Here is a 19,824-nt window from a genome sequence, read left to right as displayed (position 1 = left end):
GCTGCTGATAAATTGAGGATTTTTGGAGATCATGAGTTTGAATGGAGGCAGGGCAGCTTTAGCCTCCATGCTTCCAAGGCCAATAAATGAAAGACTACTTTATGCTCCCAAGGTCAGTAAAGGAAAGACCATACACTGGGTAACAGCAACATCTGTCGTTAACAACACTTAGAAACAGCAGATATGTACTATGTTGCACTATATAAAACACAAGTTATGATAATTATTCCAGTCTATAGCTTTCATTTGACAGCCCAGTGCCTTCCGCAAGTCATAGTTTATTATTCTTAATTGAAGAGATCACTAAATTCATAGGGTCTGATTCAGCGTTTGGTGGATGGGTCTCCACCACAAATGTGACTGATGCATTACAAGCAGGAAATATTACACTTGTATTACCCAGACAGGATGTGAATCACATTTGTGACTGTCCCATCCACCAAGCTCTAAATCAGCCCTCACAGTCCGGCTTCCGAGCCAACCACAGCACCGAGACCGCCCTCATCGCCGCCACCGACGACATCCGAGCCCTGATGGACAATGGAGAAACAGCGGCCCTCATCCTCCTAGACCTCTCCGCGGCATTCGACACGGTCTGCCACCGCACCCTAGTACGGCGCCTCAGCAACGTCGGAATCCAGGACAAGGCGCTGGAGTGGATCACCTCCTTCCTCGACGGGAGAACACAGAGAGTCCGCCTACCACCGTACAAGTCAGAGGCCACCGAAGTCATCTGCGGCGTCCCCCAAGGATCATCTCTGAGCCCCACCCTCTTCAACGTCTACATGAGCCCCCTCGCGGCCATCGTACGCAAACACAACCTCAGCATAATCTCCTACGCCGACGACACCCAGCTGATCCTCTCCCTGACCAACGACCCCGCCGCCGCCAGAGCCAACCTGCACGAAGGGATGAAAGAGGTAGCCGAGTGGATGACGACCAGCCGCCTGAAACTGAACTCGGACAAGACGGAGGTCCTCATCCTGGGCTCCTCTCCCTCCGCCTGGGACGACTCCTGGTGGCCTCCCGCCCTGGGCACCGCACCCAAACCGACAGACCATGCACGCAACCTGGGCTTCATCCTGGACTCCTCCCTCTCCATGACCAGGCAAGTCAACAACGTCTCCTCGGCATGCTTCAACATCCTACGCATGCTACGGAAGATCTTCTGGTGGATCCCCACCGAGACCAGGAAGACCGTCACCCAGGCCCTCGTCACCAGCCGACTGGACTACGGCAACGCCCTCTACGCCGGGACCACCGCCAAGCTCCAGAAGAGACTCCAGCGGATCCAGAACGCCTCAGCCAGACTCATCCTCGACATCCCACGAACCAGCCACATCTCCGGACATCTGCGAGACCTTCACTGGCTCCCCGTCAACAAAAGAATCACCTTCCGCCTCCTCACCCACGCACACAAAGCCCTACACGACCAAGGACCGAGCTACCTCAACAGCCGAGTCAACTTCTACGCTCCGAAACGCCACCTCCGATCAGCCAACCACGCCCTCGCCGCCGTCCCCCGCATCCGAAGAGCGACTACAGGAGGAAGGTCCTTCTCCCACCTGGCCGCCAAGACCTGGAACTCCCTCCCGACCGACCTGCGCCTGACCCAAGACCACCTCTCCTTCAGGAAGAAGCTGAAGACCTGGCTGTTCGAGCAGTAGCGGCTCCCCCCCCCCCCAGCGCCTTGAGACCCCACGGGTATGTAGCGCGCTTTATAAGTGTCACTGATTGATTGATTGATTGATGGTATCCAGTGCTTTGTGAATGAAAAAACTGGACTGGAATACGATGGCTCAATTGACATGGAGTCAGCTGGTAAGTTCACGTCTAGAGTATCTTACGTCGTACCCCAGCCTGGTGTCTTCAAGTACCGGGAGTAGAGAAGCAAAACAAATTCTCGCTTTACCAATCAACGACACAGGCATACAAGATTAAACATGTAATAGCTGTACCAATGGCATTGCCTTTCCACATGAACGTACTGTAGGTTTAAAAGGTGGTTTAAAAAGTATTGCCCAGAAGGTTGAGGGGAACGAAATGAAGAAGCAGTGGGTGGTGTGGAGTGAAGAGGCCTGTAGGTTTGCAAGAGAGGGAAGTGGAAGAACACAGGCTCGAAGAAGCAACAATTTTCTGCCTATTCAGCTGCCTGCTCTGGAATATGAAACTTCGCTTTCGAACAAAAGGGGGGCGGAACCATGAGGGGCGGTGAGGCTTCCTCTTGGACAAGGGTACTCTGGTCTGTCCTCGTAGGTGATCTCCAACTTGAATCCCTAGTGTGAAAGGCCTTGGTTTCACCCCTCGGCGCTTACTGTCTTCTTGATGCGTGGGTGTCAGCAGGCTGGAATAATCTAGATGTTAAGTTAATGTTTACGTATACATATGGAGTCTTTTTTTGATAGAAAGGCATGCACTTAATCTAGAAAAAAATAGAGATGAAACAGAGACGGTGATCCCAGGAGGCAGGTTCTGCCTCGCTCTTGGCCATCTTGCAATATTTTGTAACCTCAGTCTGGTCACGTGTTCGCCCCTCTTTTCCTTGCCCTCTTCTGTCCATCCCCCTACTCCCTAGCTCTGCGGTTTCTCCTCCGCCCGCTCTTTGGCGGGTCTCACACTTACCGCTGGCAGCTGAATTCTGTCGGAGAAGCATTTCTCATGGCGGCTAAGTGATATAAAACGAAGGGTCTTGTCGGCCCTTGAAAGCAGACCTATCATTATCTGTCTGCCTGTGAGCGGCCGAGGGATGGAGAATTGCTGGCAGGGCTCGGTTCCAGTCCAGAGGAGGCCTGATGGATGGATAATGACGAAGACCACTAGGGTAACGCACAGGACCAGCTCGAGGGGCGGGGAGAAAATCTTTCACCTGAAAAGCGTGCAGGAGAGGCACCAAAGCGAGCAGAATATTCACTGTACACATAAAAAACATCTCCAGGTTTCTGAGGGCAACAATTAGATGATTGTGCAACTGATGGTGAAGGACACTGTGTAAGGACACAGGTTTAAAAAGATGAAGTTTAGAAAGTGTCTACCTCTTCGAAGAAGATCAATGGAAATAGCACTGTAACATTGCGCAGCTCATGTTAGCACGTATTGATGTGAGCTAGTGAAAAAGGAGTTTGTAGGAGCAATGAGAGAAAGTAATGGATAGACGATACAATGAAACGTGCAGCAGACAATGCCATGGCTACTAGGTGGAAACAGATCTTTGACAGGATGGTCTATGAAATTAATCATTGGGCTGGCCATGGGATGGTGAATGGATTGATCAGTTAGGTCTATCGGATGCTTTCGGTGATGGTCAATAGAACGGACTATGGGATGGCGACAGAATGTAGAGAAGAATCGTTAATCCTATGGTCTATCAAATGGGCCAGGGAGTGTGCTTTGTCGTCATCTATGGGATGGTTTATGAAATCCTCTAGCCAATGAACTATGCGTGGAATCATGGGATGGACTGTAGGATGGATGGTGGGATGGACTATGCAATAGACAATGCTTAGGTTTATAAGATGAAGCATAGAATGGGCTATGTGATGGAATATTGGTTGATTAATGGTTATGAATGGAGGGATGCACAGATGGTGATATGGACATTTTTTTGGCTAGTGGATGAGCATGTTGTTAGATGGGTGGGAAACTGAATAGATAGTTATTTGTTTTTATTGATAAAGGGCTACTGTACATGCCAATGCTTGGTAGCCACAGGCTTTGTAGGCTGATCCCAGATTAATAGAGAAAAGAGAGAAACACCATGTGTATAGGTTGGACGATGGGTACATTTTTTGGTGTGATGGACAGATATATTGGGGGATGATAAGATATCATAGAATGGGGCTGTGGATTAGTTAATATAGCCACAGAAGGATGATATTGTGAACTGGCCATCACAAATCACACCTGCACTTTGCACAGAGTTCTCAGTAGTGAGTCCTTCCCCCACGGATGCATTTTACCAGCCCCCTTGCATCACATTGAGGGGTTGAACACGACTTATGCAGCCCCTTCTGACCCCACTGTTTTAAGACTTAATGATTGCCCAACTTACGTTTGGCAGGACTGGTTACATTTGCTACCAAATTTGAGATTTTGCGGATGCTACAGTCAACCAAGATCGGCATAGGTTTGATAATTTCTCATCACCTCCGAAATATCCTTTTTTGGACTTTTGATGTCAAAGAATAGGCACCTAAAATGTGTCTTCCCTTTGTATATTGACACTAGTCGGGCTGAAAGAACAGCAAGATAGTCAAACTCACTAGAAGGCCACCAATCAAAGGCGTGATTCAGATACTGCTTTCTATGATCAGGCTGGTCTGAGTGGGTGGCTTGGCCTGATTGGCAGCATTTTAGCAGCTACAGCTCATATTTCTAAATTCGATACTGAGACTGAAAATAAGAGAGATGACCGTGGGTTAACCCTGCATTGACAACACTCGTGATATGGAGACAAGGAATTCGGCACTAAGCTTTGACATATAATGAAATTATTTTTTTAAGGACTTGGATCATATAAAATGTATAAATAATAACAAGACCAAATGAAAATCAATGTAAAAAGTTTGTGTAAGAGGGAGAAAAGAAAAATAATTATCAAAAAGTTGAAGTTAGTGCTTTGAAATAAATATCAAAAGAGGACACCGAAATTAATCTAAACAATTAAGCTGAAGCTAAAACCAGTTACAGGAACCAGGAAACAAAATAAAGCCTAAGCAAGTCACAGAAACAAAGGCTGCATCAGGCATTGAAACTGAAACTAAAATAAGGCAGTTAAACTAAATATTAAATAGATCACTGAAACCGAAACTATAACCCACAACTCAAGCAAAACACTGTAAACAGACATTTGAAATGAAACTAAAATTGGTAATTGAAACTAGATAATAATACTAATGTCACGTATTGAAAGTAAAAATCTACATAGCATCTAAAACCTAGTGCTAGATCTAAAACATAAATAATAAGTAAGCATTTGAAATTAAGTCAGAGACTTAAATACAAATCAAAAATAGCACTAAAACTAAAACCATACACTGAAACAATAAGCATACAGTAAAACTATAAAACAAAAACAGTATCTTAAATCGGAAAACGAAGATAAAACCAAAGATTTTGAAAATCTGGCGTTGAAAAGGAATTTTTGAGGCAACACCTTTTACAGGGGACATGTAACTGAATTTGCACAGGTTATGCTCTGAGTAAATCAAGGTAATCAATTTCTCACCCATGCATGTTCCTGTTAGGCAACATGAGTTGGTCTGATACAATTGTCCACCCGCCCTTGTGAAACCCCTCAGCGCCCCTTAAAAGGCAGAGATTTCCGTCTGCACATCTGGAGAAAGCAACTGGGGAAAGAGCCATTGTGTCAGGAAAAGCTGATTAGTTGCAACTCATGCAGCGTTAATATTTGCAGCTCGAGGCATGGTCAAGATTATGATAGTGCCGTCAGAACCCCCTTCAAAGTAGGCCCAGTAGATGTTAAATTCTAAATAACACATGAATACTAAACTCTGAAAATAAAAGTTGACAATAAGGAGAACTGCAACCACGTTCTAAATCTAAAACTGAGCAGACATTAAACTATTAGACAAAGCAATACTGAAACGAATTCAACCCACACTTCAGTTAGCTAACCCCAAAAATATTAAATATATTTAAACAGTAATGGATGGAATGATTGAGTTAATCTCAAACAATGGTAATTACTTTGGGCTGCATCTCAAATCATTGTTATTTTCACAAATAATAACTCAATTTGGACACAGCCATATGCAAATCATTCTTGACCAGGCCCCAATAGGAACAGTGCACGCTGAACTGTCGGACCAGGTCCTCCCTGGAACAGAACATAAGGAACCAAATACCTGTTTTGTCCTGATTGAGATAATATACAAATGGGGGGACAATGGGCTTTTGGCAAGGTCCAGCATATATGCCTTGAGTCAATAGAAGAATAAGTGATATGCTGTTCCTGGTTAGTTAAAACTGAGTCAGTTGAAGGGAATTAAAGGATACTCGACCATGAATGGTTCAGAGGTGGGAATCCATTTTATTGAAATATAGGGCCCTCACACACCCGGATGGGTGTCATGCTCCATCATTGGGCTGCTCCTCGTTGGGTCGGCTCTGCAATACCTGATGGGCTCTCAATGATGGGCACTTTGGCGGAGATGTCCGCAACACGACCAGTGACCGTACGACCGGTGACGGCGAACATTGCAAACTACATCAGGAAGTCCCTTATGCATGAGCTGCCGGGTATTGATGAAGCATTAAAAACAACCTAATTAGGGTAGATCCAGTACTAACAGGTACTCCACACTATAGATGTTTGGGTGGTTAGTAGTGTGAGTCTTTACCACATCACTACTATTGTTGTAGATAGATTACAAAACTTTTTAGGTCCTGATGAATCGCTCCCAGATTAAGGATTAGGCAAGAAACATGTTGACCATTTACACAAAAGAGCGCCTCATCTGAGACATACTCTCAGCCCTGCGCATCTTGTTTTTCTTTTACTCAGGGTAGTAGACCCACTGATTACAATTGTTGTTGCTGGTACTCCCAATCCTGTTTTAACTCACTTATTCAACACGTTTTTCATCATCTACACTCACCAGGCCCTACACCCCCACGTCACCAAACGGCTATTGGAAAAAAGATCTCTGCCAAAGTGCCCCTCATTGGGAGCTCGTCGGGTATTGCAACACCGACCCGACGAGGAGCAGCCCGATGATGCAGCATGACACCCATCCGGGTGTGTGAGGGCTCTATTGTCCAATAAAATGGATTCCCACCTCTGAACCATTCGTGGTCGAGTAACCTTTAATTCCCTTCAACGGACTCCGTTTTAACTAACCAGGAACAGCATATCACTTATTCTTCTATTGTCCTGATTGAGCTCATCTTAACGATGCACCTTGGTTCTAGTGGCATAGTGCGTACGGGACTGACGTCTAGGCGTACCCGTCATACTTGGACCATGGCACTAAAGCTTACAAAAGTGGTTAAAAGAGCAATGGGCTGAATGCTACCCAAGGGATTGCCAGAGGTTGGACCTACTGCAAGCATCCTCCCATCACCTTTTGAGTGTTTTATTAAACAAATGCAAACCTCTGAAATTATTTCTTTTGCCAGCGGCAGGGGGCCCTTGTTGCAATTTCACCTATGTTTTAGTTTTGCCTATGGAACAGTTTCTCTCGGCTTCCCTTACTAGGTATGCAACACACGTGCTCAGGCATGTCTGTCACTCTAGGATCCTAATCCCCTTACATCAGACTCCTGAAAGAAGACTATATTAAAAGCCTACAGTAGTTGAATCTGGCACAAAATAATCCCCCATCTCCAGCTCTTTCATTTGGAGGGCGAAGGCAAAGAGAATGGGCTGAGAGAGAGAGGGAGAGAGAGAGACTGAAAAACAGAGAGAGAGAGAGAGCGAGAGAGAGAGAGAGAGAAAGAGACAGAGAGAAAGAGAGAAAGAGAGAGAGAAAGAGAGAAAGAGAGAGAGAGAGAGAAAGAGAGAGAGAGAGAGAAAGAGAGAGAGAGATTGAACTAGGTCGCAAGGGAGAGAAAGGCGGAATGGGAGAGACTTAGATGTAAAAAGCATTCCACAAAAATCAATTTTGTCTAGTAAAAAATAAATAAAAAAACATGATAGAAAGAAACGTAACCATATAACTGGCAAATCAATATTGGGCGATGTATTAAAGAAATGATCGACTCTGCAGCAAAGCGAGAGAGGCGGATATGGAAAATCTCTCCGTGCAGCTGAGTCCCCTGCGGGCACGCAAATCACCAACCGCTGGAGTCCACGGGCTGTGTCGGCGCTCCAGGACGCCAGTAGTGCAGCGAGGATGCCATGGGTACTGAGGCAGGCCTAGAGAATTGCCCCTTTGAGACTGAGTGCTGTTGGAGTAGTAAAATACAGTATTGTCAGGGTTCAGTAATCCCAAAAAAGGCTCAGGGCCCCGGTGCCACTGCACCTGCTGCACCAATGTTTGCCACTCCCCTACAGGACACCCAGAGTCTGGGACTGTAGACATCATCTTCTATTCTGAACTCTAGAATCCAAATCAGCTAGGTTCAAACCTTGATAATGTTCACTGGCATGTATTTTGCATTAGTTTGAAGAACAGTTTGAAAAAGCTTTTAAAAATAAAAAAATGCTTTTCTTCAGAGCCGTGATCCAATCATAACTTAGAATTTAGCCATAACCTCGACTGCTCATATTTATTATTCTAGTCTAGAGGCAAGCTGCATTAATGGCTCGAAGTGGCAATCCGCAGAATTTGAATTTAAAACTTTTTTCCTCATTGAAGATTTTTCACTGAATGTTTTCTCGAAATACACGTTCAAACTAATGTGGTTTCTAAGTGCATGCTTTGAAAGTTTAGCCTAATAATTTTAGCCTCCAACGCAAGGGTGTCAGGTGGGGCTGAGAGTTATTTCGACGGGCACCTGGACCGGGTCCTAATGCACGCTGTAGCTTGGTTGGAAGGAAGTAGCTGTCTGTTGCAGTTGTCCCATCCTTCTCTTTTTAGATTGTTCTCCTGTTTGTTTTCATCTGGTGGTCTATAATCCCAGAATCCACAGGGTGCCTACCCTCGAGTGCTACTACGAAGAGTTCTAGATTAAGGGGCAGATTTATGTCGGACTTGCGCCACGTTTAAGCCGCTGTTACGTCACGCAACGGCTGCGTAAACGTAGTGCATCCCTGCGACCCATTTACAACGTGACGCATCTAGGCAGATGCGTCACGTTGTAAAGCCCTGCGCCACATGTGGGCGTTCCGGCGCAGGGTGGGCGTTCCGAGGCAGGTGCGCCTCGCAAAAGTGCCTGCGTGAAATCTACAAGATTTCACGCAGGCACTTTTAGGCCAATGCTGCGTCAAAACCCTGCGCCTGCTTGAAGCAGGCGTAAGGCTTGACGCAGCATTGGACAGATAGGGCCCCCCAGAGCATTGCTCGAGCTGCGTCACGCTTGCAACGCAACTCCAGCAATGCGCCGCCTTTACGGCACAGATGCGTCACGCATCTGTGCCGTTTTTGCCCCATGGTGTGCCACATTGTAAATGCGGCACACCATGGGTGGCGGACCTGTGGCGCACAATAACTGGCGCATTCCTGGGGATGTGCCAATTAATGTAAACCTGCCCCCTTGTCTCTTCAGAGGCCCCCAAACCTGCTTTTTCTTTCACCTTCAGGTGGAAACTTCCCTAGATTGGTTGGGATCTGTCTGTCTTGTTGGTGGCAGTTTGTATAGTTAAAGATGCACTTGTTTAGGGCATGCTTCTGGTGAGGTCTACTAACGCCTGCTAAGTACCCGTAGTAGGATTTCCCGTCCCAGGATGAGGGTGTGACAAATACTGTCTAGGATTTCCATTACAGGGATGCTTAAGAATGGTACTTTCTCTCCACTAGAGTACCAGAGGGAAGGGGGCAGGGCGCTGGCTCCGACCATCTGGAACCTCTGCTAGCATCCTGTACGACCAGATATGAAGCCGCTTTCAGACGTCTGGCTTGTCGTTGGAATAAACCTCTTTCCCAGTCAAATCCAGTTTTCCCCACTGATTGCACATCAACATTTTAAGAGCTAGGGGAGTGTGAAATTCGAATAATTTCCCGTTGGACAATTACGTAAAATTTGTGAAAATTATACAAAATTTCTCATAATGATGCAAAATGCAAAACGGCAATTTTGGACCTGATGTACTAATATTCCTTAAAAGAAATTTTAAATTGTATCAAAAGATGTTTGCAATTTGCGATTTTGTAATAGGACTTCCCTAAAATGGATTCAGTAAAAGTGAGTTCAATTTGCACACCTACTTCGACAAAATAAATTGGTATTTTGTGAAACAACCTATGTATGTATTGATAGGTCGCTTCATTAAATACTGATCCGTAGTTAGTCGCTAACTCGTTAATATGCATGAGATACATCGCAAATTGAGGCTCTCTATGATTGCTTGGAGTCACAGGTATGGTGGCCTGCTGGGGTCAGCAGACCACCATGTCTGTGATTGCTTCTGACATGGTGGCCTGCTGGGGTTGAAAAATCACCATGTCTGTGATTGCTTTTAGATAAAGCAATCTTTTTTTTTTAAAATGCAGCCTGTTTTCCTAAAAGTAAAACAGGATGCGTTTAAAAAAGAAAATGACAAATTTTATAAAATCTTTTAGGACCATTGTCTGCTTCGTAAAAAATATTTTTGCCTACATTCATAAAGTGGAAGGGGTCCATTGGGACCCGCCCCATTTGCAAATGGTTACCATTAATTTGAGTTTGGTGATAAAATATGAATGATTTGTGACAGCCTATATTTGGTTGCCACCATTGATAGATAAGTTAGGGAATCGTTTTTTGAAAGGGACATTCTTTACACGCCTCTTGTAAAGACCGATTCTGTATTTAGTGTGAAACCCAAACTGATTTTTGGTTACAGGTTACTGAATTGCAGTTTGGGTTTTGTAAATTTAAAAATGCCATTTTGCGATCGCAAAGGCTCAAATTTGACCTTTGCAACCGTAAAACCGCTTTGTACATTAGGCCCTTGGTGCTATATTTTAGAGCAAAATTATCATTGCATGCATTTTGGCCTGAAGGATGACTTTTGTGCTAAAAAAATGGCATAAAAATACCCATCAGGGGTAACAAAAGCTATATAAATACAAACCTTTTTATCCTCTTCTATTCTTCTGAATCCAAATAACTGACTAACCTATCCACCACTCAAAATACTTTAATATTTCACTATATTAATTCAACACAAACCCTTTATGGGTTCTGGAGTAGCGTGCTACTTGCTGAAAAGAGCTTTGACACCTCGTCAGGGGTAGTAAGCGCTATATAAATGCAATTACAATACAATACAAGAACTGCAAATAATAGCAGCTACTTGTGTTCTGCTGTTCACGTTGTTCCTGTGTATTCATGCTAAATTTTTACATAAATGGCATATAATTATGCACCATGGAATAATAGCATACTTTGTATATTTTTTCCTAATACGAAAAACTGAATATTAGCGAAATGACATGAGATTATGCCACCGTAAAGCACATTTCTACTGGGCCTACTACAGTACTGAGTGGCTCTCACACTCTGTCCTGTATCCCCTAAAACTAATCAATGAAACCTATAGGGCCAGTCAGTTTGTGAGGTATATCCCAACAAACCTATGTGGCCATGCTGGTGCTCCTTGGATATTGCATCTTCGTGCCTTCTTCTTCCTTGTACTGGATGACGTGGGAAGAGTTCTCAATGGTGGCCATCATATGACCTGCCGCCTGAAGAGCTTGAATGCAGAGAAGAAGTATCTAGGGATTGGTGTAAGCAATGAGTGGGACTCCATTGGTGTATGTAAGGATTCTGATGGAAATGAGTGAGACAAAATCTATACCAGTATACAAGGTTTGCAATAGGGGTTGAGGGAGACTCCTCTGAAGCATGCAAGGCTAGTAATGGAGGGAGACCGAACCTCGATTGAAGAGTATTGCTCAATGGGAAGGATCCCCAGGGAGGCTTCACTGAGGAGGATGTGTTACAGCAAACAAATGATGGACGGAATGCTGACAAAGCAAACATTCTCCCCCAGTAATAAATCTGGGTTAAATCCATCGTTCTTTTACCCACTACGCCACCGCAGTTTGGACCCAGCCATATGCAAATCAGTCTTTACCCTGTGCTCCATGGGAACAGTCCAGACCGAACTGCCAGGCCAAGTCCTCCCTGAACCAGAAACAAGCATCATGGGACCGGTTTCAGGGTATGTCACTCTTCTTCAGCCAGGCTAGATGAATTCAGTGGCACAGTGAGCAAGGGACCCACGTCTGGTCATACCCATCCCACTTAGGGCAAAAAGTGTTACAGCAAACAAATGATGAACGGAATGCTGACAATGCAAACATTCTCATCCAGTCAAAAGATCTGGGTTAAATCTATCGTTCTTTTGGGTTGGGTCCAAACTGGGGTGGCGTAGTGAGATAGAGAACGAGAAAGATGTGAAACTGTAAACGTGTGAGAATAAAAATAGAGGGGCGTGAGAACGCATTGGCCTTCAGGAAGACAATAAGATGAAGAAAGTGCTAAATTCATTGAGTTTATCATATAAGTGCAGCTCAAATAAAGGGAGTGGTCAGTAACTTGGGGATGAGTGAGACTGAAGTATATGAGATAAGGATAAGAAGAATGGCTAAAATGTCTGAAGCTTGTGATGTCATTAACATAGAGAGGAGGGTCATCTTTCATTAAAAAAAAATGCTCCAGTGGTGCTTGCTTGTACAAGCTTTGCAGGTGTTCTGTCTCCAGGGAGCCCTGGAGTGTGGATGGTGGCCTTGGGTTCTTATGCACAAGGCCACCACGCAGAAGAGCAGGATGGCCTTGCGAGCTGCTCGAGGACACCTCATCCTCTCATCATTCCTGCAGCCCTGGTACAGCAGTATTTAACTAGCCCATGGGTCCTCAAGGAGACAGATATACGGCAGCACTTGCCGCAGACACTTCAGTGACATTTACTTCAAGTTTTTATATCCTTTGGAAATGATGGCCCAGGCTCCGGGGGATGTATTAATGAGGAGCTCTCGGGTGGTATTTATGCGCTAATAACTGAAGCTTTTCTTCAAAGCCAGGCCAGTGGTGGGGGCTCAACTGAAGGCCAGGGAAACAAAGTGCTTGCAGACCTCTCGCACACTCTCGTCAGACCCTTAATGTCCATTAGGATATAGAAGGGCCCTCTGTTGAATGATATCACTGACTCCTCAACGAGCAACAACTAATACCAGGGAGAACCACACCTTCAAGAAACCTACCACACACACCTGTCTTACATAACAGAATTATCATTTCAAAACACAGGGGTAGTTCACTGCTCAAAATCCCTCCAGGCAAACCTGAACAACCCACTATCCTGACATACCACATTACTCAGTACCCATATTTGAAAAACAAGTACAAAGTAAAATATGTTTAATAATGTTTCCTTATCTAGATTAAAAAACTGACTGTATCAACACTATCAACTACCAAATGGAACAATCTAAAATGCAACAACTTATATTACCTGCCCACAGTTAATCAACTTTCAGCCTTTCTTTTCTACTTCTCCAGGTTGCATTCTATCCCAATATTTCAAAAGCCCTGCATGTAAATGTACCTGATTTATAGCTAGCAAGTGTTCTTCCTCAGCTTTTTATTTGAATGATGCTCTACTTACACTCCATCCTCTGTCTGGCTTCATTCCTCCGAGTGTACCCATCTCTAGCACATGCCTTCCACCTTACTCTCTGCTACACTTCAGTAAACGAAACATACCCTCCTTACAAATCAAAAACTCCACTTCTGGGTAACCATTCCTGCAATATATAAACCATTTCTAACTTGTCTACTAATCCCATTCCCATAAATCACAGTTCCCCTTCTGTGTAATATCTCTTTCCAATCTCACAATATCTCCCTTTCTTCACTCTATTTACATATCATTTTTCCATCTGCATGGACACACTCTAATAATCACGTCTAACACCTATTAATTTAATCCACCACTAGAAACTGGCAGAAATGCTTCTGTTTCTTTAGAACACAAGCCTAACTTTATAACCATTACATTTACAACTATAATTATTACAACTGGAATAACCATGAACTTTGGGTTACAGGGTAGGGTGCCACCCACCACAAAGCATTTCAACGCCTCGACAGAGGTAGCAAGCACTATATAAATGCAATTACAATACAATAAGTCTCGAAACCCAAGCAGTCATCAAACAAAGGAACATTCCAGAATGCCTGTTGCCGGCGAATGTAGCAATGCAGGACTGGATAAAGCAAGCAGTTTTTTCATTATACTTGATGCCCTCTAAAAGCTACTGTTTGGGCATCTAAAATGGGTGTGGTAAAAAAGGAAAAAAGAGGACAAGAAATTGATCCAACTATGCATTATGTTTTCTAAATGGATCTCTTGTTGGAATGTTCCAATTAATTATGAAAGTAGGGAGAAGAGTTGCTATCTGGGCACATGATCTGGGCCATGGTGAAGTGCCTGCTCATCATGGCCCTATGCATTGTGGGTGATCTGTGAAGTCAGCGTAGTTAGAGATTTGAGGTCTGCGGGAGCTTATACCACAAGTCGCCTGAAGATGGCAGCAACCCTTGACATGGCTGAGAGACACCCTCCACCCTGAGATACGTACTCAGGCAAGCTTCCAGCACATCTTGAAACACCTGTTGATGCCACAGTGAGATTCCTAGCCGAGGTTACATTGTAGATAGCCCCAGGCTGGGCTGAAAGAGTTACCTTTGATGAAATGAGGTTGCCTCCCTTTAGATCATACTGCTCCTATCAATTGTATTTCTTTTTTTGCAGTTTTATATAGATGAACTTGACCCAAATGTAATGGAGTGCTTAAATTGAGCAATGGTTACTTAACACAAGGTCACATTTATTTTTCTTTTAGGCAGGGGGAGATTAAGTGATTTGCCCAGAATCACAGGATGTTGAGCGGACGCCGAGACTCAAACCTGGTTCCCTAGTTACAAAGTTGGCATGTCAATGAGTGCCCAGTTATAGGCCGCATTTGTATAGTCCATAAAGCTGCCGTTGTTTTTATCTTGTTCCGTAGCACTTGTGCCTACTACAAGAAAGTTGTCAACATAGTCCACAATGAAGAAAGAGGCTTCTCAAGGTGGTGGTACATTGAGACTGCATTTCCCTGGTCTGAAGAATCCTAATGGTATTAGGAACATACATAGAGGGTCTAAAAACAACAGTATTTCAGGTCACTAGAGGTGCTGTTCGAGCACAGCTAGATGTTTGAGCATGATCGTCTTAACATTGCAGTCCTGATCTTTAGCACCTTCAACCTGCCAACACTTCAACAAAATGCCCAAACAGGGCAATAGTTTGACCTATGCCCACAGACACACCCATACACAGACCAATCTGGCATGCAGGCCCTGGACACACTGAGCAACACATGATGATACCCAGGCACAGATCTTCAGACACACTAGCATCCATGTGAACAGGACAACAGATAAAGAGGAAACAATGCACAAGAACAACAGACATTAGGGCACCCAGGCACAGGAATAGAAGCATACAAACACCAATGCAAATGAACTCCATACATGAATGCAAACTTGCATACACACCTCTTTTTCCTCCCTAACCCGGCTTTCAGCACCTGAAGCCACCCTCTCTACTCACTTCTTTAGTTTTACAAAATAGCTGCAAAATCCGAGCAACTGGGCATAAGAAGATACAAAAGGCTGGATAGATCATATAAATACAGTATCCATCTTGTTAAAATAATACTTTAGAGGTACAGGGTCACTAGCTAATATTGTAAAAATCGCTGTCTGTTTTGATTATTAGCAAAATTCTACAGTTTGTTTGATGAAATTGTAATACCCTGACATATTGTAAAGGATCCACCTACTGTCATTGAATGTGCAAGGAGCTTTGAGAATTAACAATCCGTTTCAGTGCCTACACATGAAGCACAATGATTGTGCCACCTCTGCTACCATGGTGACACGTCCCAGGATATGACAAGTGGAATTGCAATGTAGCCACAGATGCTTCACATATAGTCAAACATTTAGTCTTCACCTTTGCAAGATTATTATTATTATTATTTTTTACTTTTCGACTGTGGTGAATTTATAGAACAGGCCAAGTGGATAGAATAAACAACTTTGTAATGTTTGCACATTGCTAACTAAATCGCCAGTCCACCAGAAGGTATTTCTACAAAATCAATGTAGAAAATCCTCAACCGATGCCAGGAATTGAGATAACTAACACGAAGCCAAACGATCTGCTCAGACAGACTCAGACACAAGATTCCCCAATCCGCAAACCGAAACACATATCATCCATTCTCACCGTCCACAGTTCGCCCGATGCAAAGCTCACAGCACAATTTGGCAGAAAAACCAAACACATACAATAATTTTGATGGTGTTTGTCTGACTTTGCCAGAGGTAACCAACACATTGAGGGCCAGTCCGACCCCCACAGTGTGGGTTAAACATGTGTGCACACGCACACGCACACCTCATCCACACACACACTTACACAGACACAATCACTGTTACTCACCATATCAACCATCTGAAATGCCCCACCAACTGTTACCCAAATACTCAATGCAGCAAAGCCACACTAGATCTCAGGTCTTAAAAAACCAAAACATTCAGCATGTTCCTTTATTCCAACATACTAAAATACACATCACTCAACACTAGCCCCACTCTCATTACACACCATTATCAGCAATCAGATGAAAATTCCAAACTAAGCACCACCCCCTCTTCCTCGCTCCTCTCCAATATCAGTGAGAACACAACAACTCCTAGCAACCACTACTGGAAGATCTTGAAGCAAGGTAAGTCTACGCAGTGGCGTCAGGATCACAATGACGCAGACACACACATCAGTGACATATGAATACCATAATCCACACAGGTCAAACAACCATAATTCACATAGTGTGGTGTTGATTCACAGGCCCAGGATTCTTTTTGAGACAGGCAGTGAAACAACCTATAACTTGCAGATCTCAGAAAGGTAAGTGTAGCACAAGAGGCCCTTCAGGGAGAATATAATGTCAGTTCAAAAACGTAAACAAGGATAGCGCGACAACAATACCAAGGTTAACAGGGATTAACACTCCTAGGTTCTAACAAAACCAAGCAACTTCAGCATGAAACACATGAGCAGAAGAGCGGTGGTGGAGGAAGACTACATTGACTCTCAGAAGAATTTTGGAAACACCCAGTCAACGTTGAACCTTTTGTTAGAATTCTTCCCCAAGCATACCATTGAGGAGAGACTCGAAAGCATGGAAACAGAATTAGCCGTTTAAACTCATGTTTGTCTATCTTGGCTGCTTACCGTGTGGATGAGAACACTAAAAACTGTTGGAGTGAATAGGTTCAGTCCTGATTTGACTGTACAGTCTTCAACTTGTGTGTTTAAAAGGATGGTGCTTTCTGCAGTTTTCCAATTAGTCGGTTGCTTATTTACTTGCGAGGAACTATAGTTGACGTGTTTCTCCCGATGGGAGCAAGAAGGCGTAAGGCCTTCTTCAGGCAGTAAAATCAAATACTAAGTCATAAGATTTGTATTTGAATGTCGGGTTAGTTTATTAAATGCAGTCAGTGCAGCTGAGTCTTGCTCCAGTCTGTGCTCGTACTTGCGGTCTCACCGCACATATCTTCTGGTGCAATGATGATACTTATGCTTATGAGAAAAACTACCAAGCCACCGGTTCCTAAATAATTGAACCATCAGCATTACACAGAACTAGAAAGCTCCGACACTCAGTTAAGAACAATTTAGCCATCAGATGTTTTTGGTGATTTTTGTTCCTATTGCTTTGCTGATATTTCAATATCTGAGACAGATTGCAACTGCAATCCATACATTCATGTTCATAACATAGTAGGCAAAAAGGGGTAGCAATGTCCCCTCAAAATGACCTTCGACTCAGTAGTATGGAGGAATGGACCGGAGTGATAGAAGTACCCAGAAACATGAGAACCACCACACCACACTTCAAATAATATCTGAAATAGTCTGAGAGTCAGTGAGCCCAGCCCTCATTGGAAGGGGGAAAAGGGTTGCTATGCTTCATGTTTTCCTTCTTTCCATCTCTCGATTTTTCTTTCTGTCTTCCAGCATCGATCCAGCTAGGCTTCCACCCATCTATTAACCCTCCAATCCACTCCACTCCACTCCACTCCATCTTTCTTTCTCTTTTTCTCTTCTTCTGTCTGACTTTTCCCTCCCTTTGATCTCTCCATCCTTTCAACCATCAACTGTCCCTCCTTATATTTTTTACATCCATCCATTTCTCCATATCACCACCTCTTTATCATCCATCATTCTCTCCATCTTTTTCTCCGTTTGTCCTTCTATTTATCCTTCTCTCCTTCTACCTAACCATCATTCTCTCTTTCCAACTACTCATCTCTGATCCATCCATCAATCCATACCAACCAATCCATACATCCTTCTTCCTTTCCATCAATTCATCATCTCTCATCGTTTCCACGAAGCTTCAACGTGTGTGCCTCCATTCCTCCACCCCTCTCCCTCCTTACCTTTTGTGCTCTCTTGTTCCATTTGATCCTCCAGCCCCTTCCCACAGCTGCATACTATTCTGAGGCCGCAGCATTTAAGAGCCTTTCTTTGGAGGCTTGCGTCTCCAACTAAATTCAAAGATCTGTAAACATCCATTTCAATACTTCATGTTACACACAAATGTTACACTCAACCCCGCTAAGTTGCTAACGTAGAGAGTTAATGACATCACTTTTTAGGGGGTGGTAAAGGTCACAATGTTTTTTTTACCAACTGTTTTTTATTTAGATTTTGCTGATGATTATACATAACATATCCATGTTTAACCCATTGCATGCTGATGATGGCCGGGAGCCGTCATGGCACACAGTGCTCGTGTGCTGATGACGGCTCCCGGCCGTCATGACCCCACCAGCGATCGGAATATTAAACATGGTTTACTGTGCGCATTATCTTAGTAGGGGCAGGTTTTTGGAAGCTCCTTCATTTATCCCCACCTGTAGACAGTTTGCGCTTTATCCCCATCCGCCCTAACGACCCGCGTGGGCCTCATGCATATCTGGGCACCGTGGCCATCTCTATATATTGTTCTATTCCCTACTTCCGAGGGTACCTACATATTCAGAATCTAGGCTGTAACACTCCTTTCACCTCCTCCATTCTTTCTCAAATGTATTCGGTCAATCTCTACCTACATTTACTATTTTTTCAGCTTCCTGTTCACACATCCGTTCCTGTAAGCCATTTTTTTTTGTTGGTAATAGCGGTGACCCCATAGTTGTACAATGTCCCTTTTTGCTACCACAAATCCAAATGAACAGAATAATAATTGATTCCGGGGTAGGTCTTGTCTCTGGTGACACCAAGTAACAGATATTGTGGATTGTGCGAGATCTGGTTATTCATTGCGTCTCTCAGCTCTTTCAAGATGATATTCCAGTAGTGAGCAGTCAGGCCCCCACTGAACCATGGAAGGACCCGGCCATATTACTGCATCTCAGACAGTCAAGATCACAATGTTATACATTCTTCAACTCACTTCTAAGTTTAACAATATCACCTTCACATCTTCTTATTAAAATATTAACATTATTGACTCCCCTTCGCTATTGCTCTCTCCTGTGCATCTTTTACTTTCCATCTCACAATTTCACCACATCTTCCAGGGTCTGATGGGATTTACTTCAAAGATCTTCCAGTCTCATCTATTCTAGGAACCAGATCAAGAATGCACACACTCTTCTGCCTTTCTCCTTCTCAATGCGAGAAGTGCGTTTGATGCATAGAAGGATGGGCGGGCGGGCAGCAAGTCTTTGTGGGCTATCACTGACCGGGGTCAGTAGTCGCTGCTACACTGTAATATTTATGTGTCTTACTCACTGATCTTTGAAATGCATTTAAAAAAAGAGTTTTTTTGAAGGGCTAATTCTAGTGGCCCACTGGACTAGTGCATCAACTCCAGGAATCTGTGTTTGAAGTCATGGTCACATCTTGGAACACCAGCGGGTCCACTCAGACTTTCATCCATCGAAGTCAATGAAATGGAAACCTACCTAAATATCCATCTGTTATCCAGCGCCAAGATGCCCAAGAGCTGACCATGCACTGCATGGATCCATGTCATGTTATTTTGGAGCGCAGTATCCAAAATGTGATATTTTGAAAGGTATGAGTGTGTAAAGTGTCCTAAGATAAACAATCCAAAGCCTTAAATGGTTCCATACAGATCATGCTGA

General features: G+C 43.9%; 1 protein-coding gene across 2 annotated transcripts in view; it reads right to left on the bottom strand.

Annotated features, from left to right (window-relative positions):
• Positions 1–19,824, bottom strand: part of SEZ6 (seizure related 6 homolog) — a 1,086,274-nt gene that overhangs the window by 783,366 nt on the left and 283,084 nt on the right. The gene's annotated exons all lie outside the window — the stretch shown is intronic.

Source organism: Lissotriton vulgaris, chromosome 2_1, assembly GCF_964263255.1.
Source record: "Lissotriton vulgaris chromosome 2_1, aLisVul1.2, whole genome shotgun sequence".
Classification (NCBI taxonomy): Eukaryota; Metazoa; Chordata; class Amphibia; order Caudata; family Salamandridae; genus Lissotriton; species Lissotriton vulgaris.
Note: the sequence above shows the minus strand (reverse complement) of the source record. Positions and strands in the feature narration are given on the sequence as shown.